This window comes from Neofelis nebulosa, chromosome 5 (genome assembly GCF_028018385.1).
Source record: "Neofelis nebulosa isolate mNeoNeb1 chromosome 5, mNeoNeb1.pri, whole genome shotgun sequence".
Classification (NCBI taxonomy): Eukaryota; Metazoa; Chordata; class Mammalia; order Carnivora; family Felidae; genus Neofelis; species Neofelis nebulosa.
Window position 1 is genome coordinate 156648911 of NC_080786.1, and position 14111 is coordinate 156663021.

At 61.0% G+C, this 14111-nt stretch overlaps 1 long non-coding RNA gene across 1 annotated transcript; it reads right to left on the bottom strand.

Annotated features, from left to right (window-relative positions):
* Positions 1-3496: 3496 nt before the first annotated feature.
* On the bottom strand, positions 3497-4718 carry LOC131512924 (uncharacterized). The gene is made up of 2 exons (XR_009262391.1): positions 4392-4718; positions 3497-4206 (listed from the first exon to the last, which is right to left on the bottom strand). It is a non-coding gene; the product is annotated as an uncharacterized LOC131512924 (long non-coding RNA).
* Between the last annotated feature and the right edge of the window lie 9393 nt (positions 4719-14111).

The following is a 14111-nucleotide window of genomic DNA, read 5'->3' on the forward strand; positions in this document are numbered from 1 at the left end:
GAGGCCCGCCTGACACTGGCACGGGCCTGTTTCCGGGAGGAGGCGGTGCTGGGGGCACAGGAGCGTCCCGTCCCTGCATTTCCTGCTGCAAGTTCATTCAACTGTGGCACTGCCCAGGAGTGCCACGAAGAGCCCCACGGGTGCTGTTGTGCTTGTGAGGCAGAGCCCGGACGGAGCTGGAGGGAAGGGAGGGTCTGAGGGGTGCCTGCTCCCCCTCCGCAGCCGTTCTGACCGTCACTCCGGGCAGCGTCACCGGGAGGCGCAGGCAGGTGCCCGCACGGCCACGGGCCAGGCCTGCCCCTGCGTCCACTGGCATTGCACGGGGATGGTGACCCTGGAATGCTGACCTACTTGGGGCAGGAGGCGGGTCTGTCCACACACCAGAGTCAGGCAGGAGCTGCCCAGCACCCAGATTCCAGGGCCACATCCCATGACCCTGCAGAGGCCCGGGATGTGTGTGTGTGTGGGGGGGGGGCTGCACCTTCCCTGTTATTTTCGGTAACTTCCCGGGACTGACCTGTAGTGGGGCTGGGAGAGGGGCAGCTCCAGGCAGGGGTGCGGCGGTACTCGGGCCTCACTCTGGGCAACGGTCCCTGCTGCTGGTGCCCTTCTGAGCTCCTCAGCTGTCTAAGCCGCTTTGAGGAGCGGGGACCACTGCAATCCAGAGGCACAGGGAAGTTAGGCAACTTTCCCAAGGCCACACAGGAGCTGGATTAGAGGCCCAGAGCCCTGGCCCCAGAGTGCATCCCTCATCACTACACGCACTGCCTGTGCAGCAAGCACGGCGATATGACGGGCAGTGATAGGTGCAGCTCTAGATGGGAAGGTCAGGGAGGACTGCTAGGAGGGGGCGACAGAGCACAGAAGCCTCCGGCCCCTAAGCCCCTCTCTAGCCAGAGAACCTGGGCGCCCGCTACTCAACAGCGGACAGGCCCACGGAGAGCCCCCACGGTGACAGCACCACGGGGAAGGGAGGAGCTTCGGGGAGGGGGGGGGTCCCGGGAGGCTGCCCTGGGATGAACCCTGGGCCGTGAGCTCAGCCTGGGGCTCGATCCTGGACATCCTCTTCCCGAGGACAAGTTGACCACATCCGTTGTCGGCACTGGCTGGGCCATGCGTGCTGTCCCAGGCTGCCCCCCCCCAAAAGATCTGCACACTGGGGGGAGGGACAGGGTCCCTGCTAAGCCACCCAGACAAACAGAATAAAACAAACTCTGATCGTCCCCTTCTCCCACCTGGAGTGGCCACTGCCCGTGCCCCTTGTGCCTGCACACAAATCTTTCAAGCCACGGAGCCTCCAGCCCCTAGTTTGTGTGAATGTACCGATTTGGCCACGGCCAAGTGCCGCCCACTAGGGGCTTAAACCGGAATCTATTCGGTGACAGTTTGGAGGCCGGAAGTCAGATCAAAGCGTCAGGCCTGCTCTCCTCGCTGAGGCTCAGACAGACGGTCCTCTCTGCCTCTGTTGGAGCCTGGTGGCTGTCAGCGTTCCTGGCCGGGGGCCTCACGGACCACGCGGCCCCTCCCTCTGTCTCCGTATGAGGGCACGTGCCAGGAGCCCCAGCCGTCATGGAGCTGAGACCCCGACCCACTGTGTCCCTCCGGCCCCTGCTGCCTCCCGGGGAAGGGCAGACCCCTCCCCACACCCGGTGAGCTGGGCCTGAGACAGAGTGTTCGGTCCCCAGCAGCGTCCCCGGATGTTCCCGTCTGACTACAGGCTCCAGGGCACTCAGTCAGTGGTCAGGGTCCCTCCCGACACAGGGACATGGCACGCTGCCTCTGGTCGGGCCACGAATTCAACGGGAAGCAAGCTGAGGGGTCACAGGTCCCCGTTCCCACAGCTCGGCGGGCCTCAGGGCACTCCCACCTGTGTCCCCATGGTCCCTGTGCTCCAAGCCTGTGAGCCGGGCCCCATCTCACTTGGGTGCCTCCCCTCCCTCTTGGCACGACCGTGTGTGCACGTGTATGCATGTTTCTGCACATGTGTGTGTGCAGGTGCCCAAGGCCCAAATCCCCTCCTCCACGGGCGGACCTGCCCTCTCCCCCAGGCAGGGCTCTGAGGTTCCAGATACTTCCCTGTACACCCTGGGAGGGAGGGTGCACACACGGTTGCATAGGCATGCACACCTCACACACGGGGACACACACACACACACACACACACACACACTTGGCTGGGCGATCGGAGCCACCTGCTCTCCTTGACCGCAGTCCCAGGCTCAGACAGGGGTCCGGCCGTCCGTGCCGCGTGCTCCTCTGGACAGGCACCTGGGACACGAACGTGTGGGACTCTGCAAAGTGTTAGGAAGTCTCTGTACCCCCTCGGGGCTTCCCCGCCCCGTGCCTGCACCTTGCAGACGGTGCTGAGTATCGCCGCAGTCTCTGAGTCCGGGGGGCCCCGGAGGGGCCCTCAGAGCCCCTCTCAGCCCCTTCACCCAGGGCTTTTGTACCAAAGGGGCCTCATTCTGGACTCGCCGCTGCCTCCGCGTGGGCCCGGAGAGGGTGAGTCCCCACGCACGCTGACGTCAGCCTGGCTTTCCGGACAGGAAGCCTGGAGCCGGCATCGGGAGAGTGTGTCACAGGCCCGGCCACTGCTGGTACCTGGAGCCCACAGCGCTGAGCGGGGGGCGGCCGGAGTTGCCCCTTTGCCCGAAGGAACTCTCGGGGCCACCGCCCTGCCCTTCCCTGGCGGTGACCTGGGGTGACCGGCCCCTCCCTCTCCCCAGGGACCAAGGTGGGGTCAGCATCGGGCCATGCAGGGCAGGGAGCTACCCTGTCCACCCCCCGATGGCGAGTCTGGCTTCAAGTAGGTGCTCAACTAAGATCTTGGGCCCCAAGGAACCTTCTGGAACCACCATCTTGGTGTGTGGCCTGTCTAACTCACAGGACATTGCTGTGGACAGACCTGTGTTCAGATCCCACCCTGTTCTCTTGGGAAGTCCCCACTTTGAGGGCCCAGGAGTCGGTGGGGTGAACGTCCTCTCCAGGGCAGTTTCTAAGCCCATATACCAAGGAGAGGGAGCAGGCACTTATTGGAGTGAGTTTGGCGTGGTGGGTGGGTTTCAGGCCCTGGGCGCTCTAGCTCCCTGCAACCACAGGCTCTGGGAACTCTGGGCTCCTCTGACCTTGAGGTTAACCGGAAGCCCGTCACCCAGGGGCTGGTCCATGCAGATTCCTGGGCTCTGCCCAGGCAGATCTGGGGGCAGGGCCCAGCCAGCTGCATTTTTAATAAGATGCCGGGTTTTGCAGGACCTCTGAGGCCTGTGTCGCGGTCTCAGGCTTGGACCCCGGCCGCTGCGCACCAGCTCATCAGCTCAATGTTGCTGAGCTCGTTTCCTTTCCGCAAAGTGTCGTTTATGTCCACACTCACGCACAGAGCTCAGCTAGAATGCTGGGGATGTGGCGGGTATCAGACAAATACCACTAACAGCCACGCAGCCAATGTGGGAAACCATGCAGAGCAGAAGTAAAAATTACCCTCAGTTCTACCCTCCAGTGTGTTTCCTTCCAGCTAACATGATATAATAGAACATCACATCACATAATTACAAATTGGGATCACACTAATGTCCTTTGTGACTGTCCTTTAGGAAATTTGGACCATTCTCAATTTTCTCCTATCCCACATTTAGAACCATGGAAGTTATTACGGTGTGAAAGAGTCTGTGCGTTTGCAAGATAATTTCCTGAGGCTAAATTTCCAGTCGAACTCCGCGGATGTCTCCGGTCCCCCTGCTGCTTTCCAGCACTGTCTGTCCCCTCTCCCAGGCCCGCTGTGTGGCGTCCCAGTCACCGTAGAGCGGGGCACCGAGCCAGGAAGGGTCAAGCTCCGGGAATTCTTTTGGAGCGGCCGTCCGCCTCCAAAGCCACTTTGTGGAGTCACCGAGCCGCCTGCCTGCTGTGCTGTCCTTGCTGGGAGAAGCCGCATGGGACCCGGGACAGAACACAGGAGCCAGCGGGCAGTGACAGAGGGGGCTGGGAGTGCGGAGTCTGCTGGTCCTGGGCACAGGCTGGTCCTTGGCCCGCGCGGCTCGAGTCGGGATAAAAGGAGGGTGTTTGTGGCCCAGGCATCCGGAAGCCCCTGCCACTGCTCCTCCGGGCCGCACTGTCTCTGTGTGAAGTCTCCACCTCGTGACCTCTGCCCCGGGTTTACCCGGGTCCTTCTGGGTCAGGAAGTCGTCCCCGGAGCTGTGAGCAGCTGGCGGCCTGGGGAGCAGGGATGCAAACGGGGCCAGTGGCTTCGTGTGCGCAAACCGAGGAGAGAGCCCCAGGGACCAGGCCCTCCTTCTGCGCTCACCAAAACCACCCAGGACCACCAGCCGCCGGAGAGGCAGCGCCCTCTCCGTGCCCAGCGCTCCCCATCGTTTCACCGTGAGAATGTTCACACATACAGAAAGTAGGAGAACGTAAATCTCCTCGTCTCCATCAAGAGATGAACAATTCCTGCTCTTTTGCTGGGTTTGCTTTATTGTTTGAGTTGTATGTGAAATACGTTCAAGCCATTGTACCCATCACAGCATCTCTGCACGGATGTTTCGGACACACCTCTGACAGGAGGACACGGCCTCTTCCGTGGCCTCTGCCCGGTCGGTGGGCATACCAGCCACACGGGGGTTTTCTGGACGCCGTCCAGACCAGCTCCTCCATGGTTTGTCAGAGCAGCGATACAATTCCCCACTCGGCATTTGCTTGTTGGGTCTTTTCCATTTCTTTCTTTCTTTTTTAAATTATTTTTTTAATGCTTATTTATTTTGAGAGAGAGACAGAGACAGAGACAGAGACAGAGCACGAATGGGGCGGGGGCAGAGAGAGAGGCACACACACACACAGGTAGAATCTGAAACAGGCTCCAGGTTCTGAGCTGTCAGCACAGAGCCCGACGCGGGGCTCGAACTCATGAACCAGGACATCATGACCCGAGCCAAAGTCGCATATTTAACTGAGCCACCCAGGCGCCCCAGGTCTGTTCCATTTCTTGTAATCTGGAACGGCCCTCCCTCTGCTTCTCCCGGGCCGAAGCCTATTCGAGAAAAGTCCATCCCAGAGTCCCTTGTTCAGATGTCTCTTTTTGTCCTTGATGACATTTCACTGTCCTCCCCCTCCCTTTCCCTGTGATTCCCCGTAAACGAGGTCTTAGATCTGAAGGCCCCATCGCATCCAGGCTCACCTGGCTTGGGCCAAAACTTCCCCAGCAGGGCTGTGTGGCCCGGAGGCTGCGGGACGCCCTGCCCCGAGCAGGGGTGGAGCCGGGTCCCTCCCCGGCAGAGCTGCAGCCCACAGCATTCATGTAATTACTTGTGGTCATTATCTTAGAAAATACAAAAAATCTCAAATAACGATGTCAGATTCAGTACTAACAGTAAGACTTACCGAATGATATTTATAACTTCTTTATCATCTTTTGTCCTTAAAAAAATCCCATTGAAAACAATCTAAATACTGTAATACAATCTAAAGAACATAAATTTATATAAATTGGTTGTTTTCTTTTTGTAAGGATACTTTCTTTTTCAGTATAAGCTTTTGAATACGAAAACATTTACATAGTTCCCTTTCTTTCTTCTTTCTTTCTTTCTCTACTTATTTTTGAGAGAGAGAGAGAGAGAGAGAGAGAGAGCATAATAAGCCAGGCAGAGAGAGACACACGGAATCTGAAGTAGGTTCCAGGCTCCCAGCTGTCAGCACAGAGCCCGAGGCGGGGCTCAAACTCATGAACCGTGAGATCATGACCTGAGCTCAAGTCAGACACTTAACTGACTGAGCCACCCAGGAGCCCACAACATTTACATAGTTCTGAAGTCAAACACTGTGAGATCATGGGAAACATTTGTACCGGTCTCTGCCCCCGTCCCCGGCACAGAGCTCCCGAAGGCCTCGTAATTTTCTAGGTGACAAGGGCACTGGGAGCATCTTTTGGGCTAATGAGGTGACTCAGTGGGCTCCTGGATGGCTCCCGGGTCTTTCTGGGGACCAGCGGGACTGGAAGCTCGGAACTTTCAGCCCCGACCCCCAATTCTCCGGGGAGGGGGAGGGGCCAGGTATGGAGGTGATGAGCCGCCTCACTCCTGCGTGAGGAAGCCCCGCAAATCCCAGCAGGTGGGGCCCAGAGAGCTGCCGGGCGGGTGCACACGTCCCCGCCGAGAGGGCGACGCACCCCAAGTCTGCGGGACAGAAGGCCCTGTGCTCAGGACCCTCCGGGACCCGCCGTACCCACCCCTCCATCCGACTGCTCATCTGCAACTTTGTCCCCTCCTTTATCACATAATGACCCGGTGACCGTGTTTCCTGGAGATCTGGGAGCCGCTCTAGCAAACTGATGGAAGCCCAGGAGGGTCGTGGGAGCCCTGGTTGCAGCCCGCGGTCAGAAGCGGTGGGTCCGCTGGGCCTTGCTTGTCGTGGTTGGCACCTGAAGGGGGGGTGTCGGGGGTGACAAGGGTAGGGTGTCGTGGGACTCAGCCCCTAACCTGTGGGATCCGACACCGTCTCTGGGTGGACGGTGCCGGAATTGAGTTAAATTGTAGGACACCCAGCTGGGGCTGCGGAGAATTGCTTGTGGTGGGGACCAAAGCCCCCACGTATGGTGACAGAAGCATCAGGGCCAAGTGTTCTGAGCGGTAAGGGAGACAGGAGGAGGGCTGGGTGGGTTTTCTAACGCACACCCTGTCGCAAAGTGTCACTGCCCTGCTTCACTCCGCTTACCCCGCAATCACCATCTTTATCAGTTTCTGATTGATCGTTCCGGTGCTCGTATCTTTTGCAAATATAAATACACACGCACATATTCCCATTTTTACCTTTTATTGCACCAAAGACAGCACACTGCCTACTGCATCCAGCTTTATCCACTTGACAGTGAGTCTGGAGACGGCTCCTTACCGCTCCCTGGAGGGGGGAGGATGGGCCCAGGACGGGGGAGCCCAGCCGGCTGGAAGGGGGCCACGCGCTGAAGGCCCAGAGCTTCTAGGGGAGCTGGTCGTTGGAGGGCAGGGCCAGGAAGGATACAGGCTGTGCTCCAAGGTCGATCCCAGCCGGCCTGAAAAATGTCACTGTTCAGATGCGGTTTCCTCATCTGTGTGGGACTGTGGGACGATGGAGTGGGTTGAACAGGGTTCCCCCAAACTCACGTCCGCCTGGAACGTCACAATGTGACCTTGTAGGGAAATAAGGTCTTTGCAGACGTAATCAAGCTGAGGTGAGGCCCTAGCGGTGAGTGTGGGCTGGTGTCTTTATAAGAGGAGGACTCACAGACACACAGGGAAGAGGCCAGGCGGCGATGGAGGCAGGGACTGGGGTGATGCGACCCAAGCCTGAGAACATCACGGCTGACGTGTGGGGCCCACACTCCAGCCTCCAGAACGCTGAGTGAGGGTGTCCCTTGTTGGCTCACTTAGGTCCTGCGGCCCAGCCCCGTGACAGAGACGGGCTCGTCTCTCAGGTCACTTTCTGCTCTGGACCCAGAGGACTATTCCAAATTAAGTGGCACTTGAATCCCAGAAACAGGCATCCGGAGCCCTGCGCCCAAGGAGGCCGCCCGGCACAATCCTCTCCCTCAACGCTGCTAATCAGTCAGGCAAGAACAGCGACTGTAAACAGACATTAAAATATTCCCAATTACGTATGCATCTCCCGGGCAAAATTACATTTCCATAAACGCTGCAGAAACGGCTCAGAGAATGTGACCAGCGGGGCCAGTCTGGGAAGCAGGGTGGGGGCACTCAGCAGACCCAGGCCCGCCCGGCCAGCCCCAGCCCCTCCCAGCCCCTCGGTACCTCTGTGCTGCTGGGATGGACATTCCGTCCTGGGGTCCCCGTCACCCCAGACTCAGCCGTTCAAGGCCGGACTCACCTTGTCTCCCCGGAGCCTCACGCACTCTTCCCGATGGTGGGCCAAAGTCCCCTCCGTGTGCGCGTCCCTCTGGGTCAGCCCCGAGGCCGCCTCGGACACCCGCCTTCGGCTCGTCAAGCCACCAACACCACTACTGCCGTGGGAAGGTTGCTCACCGCCCCGCCCTCGCCCTGCTTGATCGCACACCTGCCCCCTGCGTCCACCGGCTCTGGACACCCTGGGGATTCAGCCCCGGGCCTGCAGGCGTGTGCTGTCACCCAGGCACGCGTGGCCCTCTGTCCACGGGAGTCACGGAACTAGCCTGGACAGGGTCCGTGTCGGCAGCCGGCCCAGTGCATCTGGTCGCTGCCAATGGAGGAGCTGGAGAGAGGAAAGGCCCTTCTCCCGCGCTGGATGCTGCCCGGTGCATCACGGTCCCTGAGTGGAGCTGGAGGAGGCGGGCTGCCGGGGGAGTTCTGCCCCCCACCCCCAGGGGCAGAAACCTAGGAGCGCTATCTCCCGCCAGCAGGATGGGCCCCGGCCGGCCAGGGGCACCGGCCACCTACTCCATTTGCCCACATGCAAATGTGGTCTGCTCGCCCGTGGCTGGCTCCCTCCTAGATGTCCCCAGAGGCGCGTGGCTGGGGGAGCTGGGGGAGGGGAGACACGTGGGGGGGTGCATCTAGAGGACGAGTGGTCCCCTTCCCTGCAGGGGCTCGCAGACCTGCCCAGGTCGTCACCACTCTCACGGGAATTCTTGGGACTCGTGGTTTGGACAGATTTTATGCTGCTGTTGGTTCCAGTAATTGACTCTTTGATAGCGGTCGGTCCGTTCTGGTTGCTTGCAAGGATTCTCTAGGAACCCGCTCAGCGGGGCCAGGGGAAGTGGCAGTCTGTCCACGCTCAGGGCCCCGCGTGGCCGCAGCGAAGGAGGGAGCGGAAAGACTCTGGGCGTAGAGAAGGCGCCGGCAAAACCCACTTCTCCCCCAGGGCGGCCAGACTTTGGGAGCCTGCCCTGCCCCTTCTCAGAGCCCACCCCCAACCCAGTTCACCCCGCGCTGGGCTCAGTTGACAGCTTCTTCCCCCGATGCAGCTTCTGCAAATCAGGCCGTGAGGTCTTTTCCAGGCCCTAGAGATCTCCCCAGAGAGTTCCAGAGAGTTCCAGGGCCCCAGCATTCCCCACATGGTCTGGTTCAAGGTGAACACTCAGGGCACAGCAGACAGTCCCCTTGGGTTTTTTGCTTGAACGCTTTCTCCTTTCAGAATCCCTGTTCTCTGGGCCATGAACCCAGACCTTTCTTTTCAGAGCGAGTGTTTTTGCCCTCTACGATCTGGGCCTGGGTTTGCCTTTGCCACATGCCTCCCCCAGGCCACTTTGCCCCCCAGGCCACGCTGCCCCCCCAGGCCACGCTGCCCCCCCCCAGGCCATGCTGCTCCCCCAGGCCATGCTGCCCACCCCCAGGCCATGCTGCCCTCCAAGGCCACGCTGCCCCCCCCACCACGCTGCCTCCCCCAGGTGACCACAAGCTGGGTCCAGCCTCTCCCATCTCACACCATGTGTGGGCAGGTATGAGGCTCCGGGGGTCATGTGTTTACTTCTAGTAGGGTGAGGGTGTGATGAGATGGGTGGTGGTTCATCTCTCGGCAAGAAGCCTGACTTCTTTGTTGCTCTCTGACGTCACCAGGACCCGCCCCTGTGCTGCCTGCTGTATGCGCTGTGGGCCCTCCCCGGACCCATTGCTGGCCCACCGGCCTGACCCTCGGGGAGATGTGGCAGGTGCTGGGGGTGGGGAGAGGGAAGCCGGGAGGCTCAGACTGAGACTGCCCTGACAATACGGCGATCCGTCTACCAAGCTCTGTGATGGGCAGCGGCGGGGGGGGGTGGGGAGGCAGCTGCGGAGGAAAGAAAACTCATCCTCTGCCTCTGCCGGGGTCCCATCTAGCAGGGAGGTGAGATGATCACTCAGGGGGACGATGATGCCAGTGCCATAAACACAGCTGCCCCAGTGGTGGAGCCTGTCAGCAGCAGGGTTGGGATTTCTGGAGGCCAGGCCAGTATGGGCAGTTCCAGAAGGAGCCCAGGGAGGAGGTGAGTTTGCACATGTATCTGCCCAAACCCGAGATCCCGTTCCCCGCTTTCAAGAGCCAGGAAGGCTCTATCTTCCCGGTACCTTACCGTTGCTTTGCTCCCCGTAAGCGTCTAGAGAACCCCGTTTCAATACGTTGAGAATTACACTGTTCAGTTGCACAGAGGATTCCTTTGGTTACAAGGGACGGGCCCCAAGCGAAGCTCGTTTCAGGAACGAAGAGTTTTCTGGTTCACTCGACAGGAGAGCGTAGTAGGCAGCTAACTTTTAGGCACGGCTGCAGCTCAAAGACGCCACCGGGCAGCATCTTACTCAGACTCTAACCTTGATTTCACTTGGCTTTGCTCTCGGGCGAAGGTGGCCCCAGAGCTCTAGGCTTAGGGGGTCCTCAGGACTCCCCACTTGGAGGACCAGGGTCATTCTGCCTTCACCATTCCAGCAAAACCCTGAGCGTCGTTTTGATTGTTTGGACTTGGGTCGCCACGGGCGTCCCTTAACTGGTTTCTGGGGGTGGGGGCGTGCAGTTCTCTCTTTGGCTGGCCTTGGGTCATGTGACTGCGGCCAGCCCATGTGACCACCCTGGGGATGGCGAGGCTGTAAGCCAGCAACAGAAGCCATCATGAGGGTAAAGCTTGGGCAAGGAGGTTTCGCTAAAGGGAAGCAGAGGGATTCTGTTCCCGAGACGAAGAGGAAATTGTATCTGGGAAGTTGAAAGCACCGTGCCTGGCAGTCCGGGGAGAGATTTCCTGCCTCCACTCCCAGCTGATAGTGCCCCTCGGGGCCCTTACACCTCATGTCGGGAGCACCCCGACTTTCTCATGCCCGGCGGGGCGGGGGTCACCCAGAGGTCACAGTGCTAGGGACACGGTAGGTGCTCCACAAACGTGTGGGGCGCAGAAGCATCCAGTAGGCACTTGCAACCAGGCAAATCACGAATCCTCCTGTCTCGTAGCATCCAGGTCACGTCCCTCACTTGCGGAGCGTCCCTGTGTGGGCGTGAGACAGGTGGACGGAGGCAGAGGGGCGTGGGCAGGTCAGCCCTCAAAGGGCCATTCCCGCCCCTCCTGTGGGGGTGCGGTGCCCTCTGGGGGCCTAGCCCCGGAGACCCCCAGGATGCGAGTTATCTAAAACACTTCCCCCTCTCCGCTCACATCAGTTGCAGGTCAGGATCCGTTTGACGCTAATGGAAAATCTGTCGTGTGACTTGTGGAGCGGCCCGGGCCATCGGGCGTGTGACAGTGAACAGGCCAGGCTGAACTGCGACTCCCCAGAGAGGGCTGGGAGGGGGCACACTCGGGCCCGTCACTCCCACGAGGTTGGCCTGCGGGCTCCGGGACGAGGGCCACGGCTCTCTCGGGAGAACACGGAAGGCGGTGGCAGGCAGGCCCTCCTGGCTTGGAGGGGGTCAGCCCTCGGCTGGCCCGGGCTTGGCCTGGCCGGTGGGAATGATCCCAGGATTCCAGGCATTTGCCCCGGGAACAGCTGCAGGGACAGCCTGGGGCCTCAGTGCTCCGCCCCCACCCTGGAGCCCCCTCCCCTCCCCCAGCCTGTCCGCTCAGCTGCTCGGGAAACCTGGCAGCAGGAGGTGCTGGGAGATCTGAGATCCGAGGAGGGAAAAACCTGTTTCTCAGCCAGCCCTTCAAACGGAAACCGTCCTCAAACCCTGAGAGCTGGGGCTTTCTTCTTTGCAGAGCTGTCTGCTTTCTGGGTTGCCAGGGGCCTGGCTGGGGCTGGAAATAGAAATGCATTCCGTGCATTCATTCACTTAGCAAATATTTACTAAGCACCTCCCATGGGCCGGGCCTGGGCCAGGCGCTGCGTCCCCTCCTCCCCCTCATCGTATGTCGGCGAGCAAAACAGACAGACCTGGGCCTGTATGGAATTAGTGCCCGCGTGTGGGACGACAGGAAAAAAGCAAAAAAGAGAACACAGGACTAAAGTAATAGATTAAGAGGCGCTAAGTGCTACGGAAAAAGCAGGGCAGGCAGAGTGGGGCGGCCTGGGGTCCGCGGTCGCACTTCCGCTCAGGCTGGAGCAGCGAGGCCGCGCGGGGGCTGTGAGCGGAGGGGAGACCCCTCGGCGCGTGTTCTCAGGCTCCGTCGGCTGCCGCGTGGAAGCAGATGGCGGCAAGGGTGGCAGGGAACCCAGTGGGAGGGTGTTGCGTGAGCCAGGGGTGATCCGGCGAGGCGGTCGAGTGGGCGGACCCCGGTGCGTTCTGGGGAAAGAGCCGGCGGGGGTTTCCCGGGAACGAGCAGAACTTGGATCGGGTCCGCCACAACGTCCGTGGGGGATGCTGTAGGGGCGGGAGGCGGGAAGGGCCATTGCTCAGCCTACCGGAGGCTGGAGAAGCAGGTCCACCCGTCTGGGGTGTTGGGGGCAGGCATCGGGAGTCCCGGGGACGCTTCGCGGTTGGGACGGACACGTGTAGGTCTGAGACCTCCGCCACAGTCACGCAACGCCACACTCTGTCCCTAGAGAGCCGGCCCCCAGGCGTGGGGCAGGGCGCGACACCTTCCCTGGGCTGGGCCCGGCCCCTCCAAGCCCCTTCAAGAGCCCCCCACTGCCACGTGGGGACAGGGTCTGAGAGCGACGTTGCTTCTGTGGTCTGTGCGTGCGGGCGCGTGTTTGGATTGGTTTAAAAAGTGACCGAGGGAACTCATGTGGAAAGAACCCAAGGTCAGGAAGGGCTCTGCCATGTGGGCTTGGAGTGTGAGAGCCCAGCGCCCGGGGCCTCAGGGGGAGGGGAGCAGCGTGCTGCAGCAGGGGGAAGGCGCGGACGCCCAGCCGGTGGCTGGCACGCACCTCCCCGCGACTCACAGACCCACGTCCCTGCCGTGGGCGGAGAAGCTACTCATTGACCGGGAGGAGGGGGGAGGAGGGAGGCCGGAGGGGGTGGAGGGCGCGAAGAGGAAGTCAACATTGTCCGAGTGGGTGGGCATCTGGGGCGGGAGGAACCCCGTGGGGAGGGCGGCATCCCCACCCCGGGAGGCCGCTTCCTGCGAACGGCCTGTGGGAACCTTGGGAAGTAAGTAACCCGAATGAGAGGGCACAGGGGCCTCCACAGGTGTGACCGGTGCTCAGTGGCTCAGGGAGGGCCAAGGATGCGTCGATGGCCACCGTGAACGGGGGCTAGGGGGTGGGTTCACAGCTAACAGGACTATCCTGGCCAGGTGGTCGGGTCGGGCGGCCCTCACCGTGCCCGGGGAACCCGCCTGGACGGCCGCGGACGGGACGCGAGGTGACCGGTGTAGGGCTTCGAAAGGAAATCGACGCCGGACATGTGACCTGACCGCAGCTAGCAACGTGCCGTGAGATGGCCCCGGACCCTAGAGGGGGGCTTACCTCGTCTCCAGCGCTGGGAACATCGTCATCACCGCCGTCGGCACAACCTCCGCATCCAGCGTCGTCACCTTCACCACCACTACCGTCATTAACGCTGTCAAATGTCTCCCGTTTGGGGGGTAATGACCGGCTATTTGCTCCCCCCAGGTACCCTCTTATCCGAGACAGGAACCTCCCGTTCTTTCCACCCCACGCTCTGCCCCAGGGAGCTGCCCAGCAGGTGGGTGACTTTGCCCACCTGACTCCCTCACCCTGTAGCTTCCGGCCGGGACTTTCGGCCAAGCAGAAAGAGTAGAGGACGTCATACGGAGGAGAGCGTGTGGGGAGGGCTGCGTTTTCTCCTTCACCCCCCGTTAGGAGAGTAGCTGCCATCAGGCCTGAGGCCCTGGCCCTCGCTCGGTAACAAGCATCCTTCCCAGACCCCTTCGGCCTGGGGGTGGTCACAGCTCCCGCCCTCACAGGTCCGCTGGTGCTGCGGCGGCTCTGGTGGTTTCCCTCAACCCTGGCAACACCTCCGAAAATGCTCTTTTCATGAACAAGCCTCTTTTCTCCCATAAGCGGGCCATCTGTTTCCTGCCTGTTCTGAGAGACGCCAGCCTCGTGGTGTGCCAGGGGCTTCACATGCGGTCCCAGCGGCACCCGTACAAAGCCCCCATCAAAGCATCTGGCAGCACCTGTGCCTGGGGCATCTGGGCTGAGTTCAGGGACACGGCCTGCCCCAGGGGGCCCCGGGGGCCCCGGGGGCCTAGGAGACAGGCAGGGCCTCAGCCAGACGGAGCAGAGTCCAATTCCAGAAGCTGAGGTGGCGAGCAGGTGGGAGCGAGCCTGTTGGAATCAGGCCTGGGTGCAACGGGGATT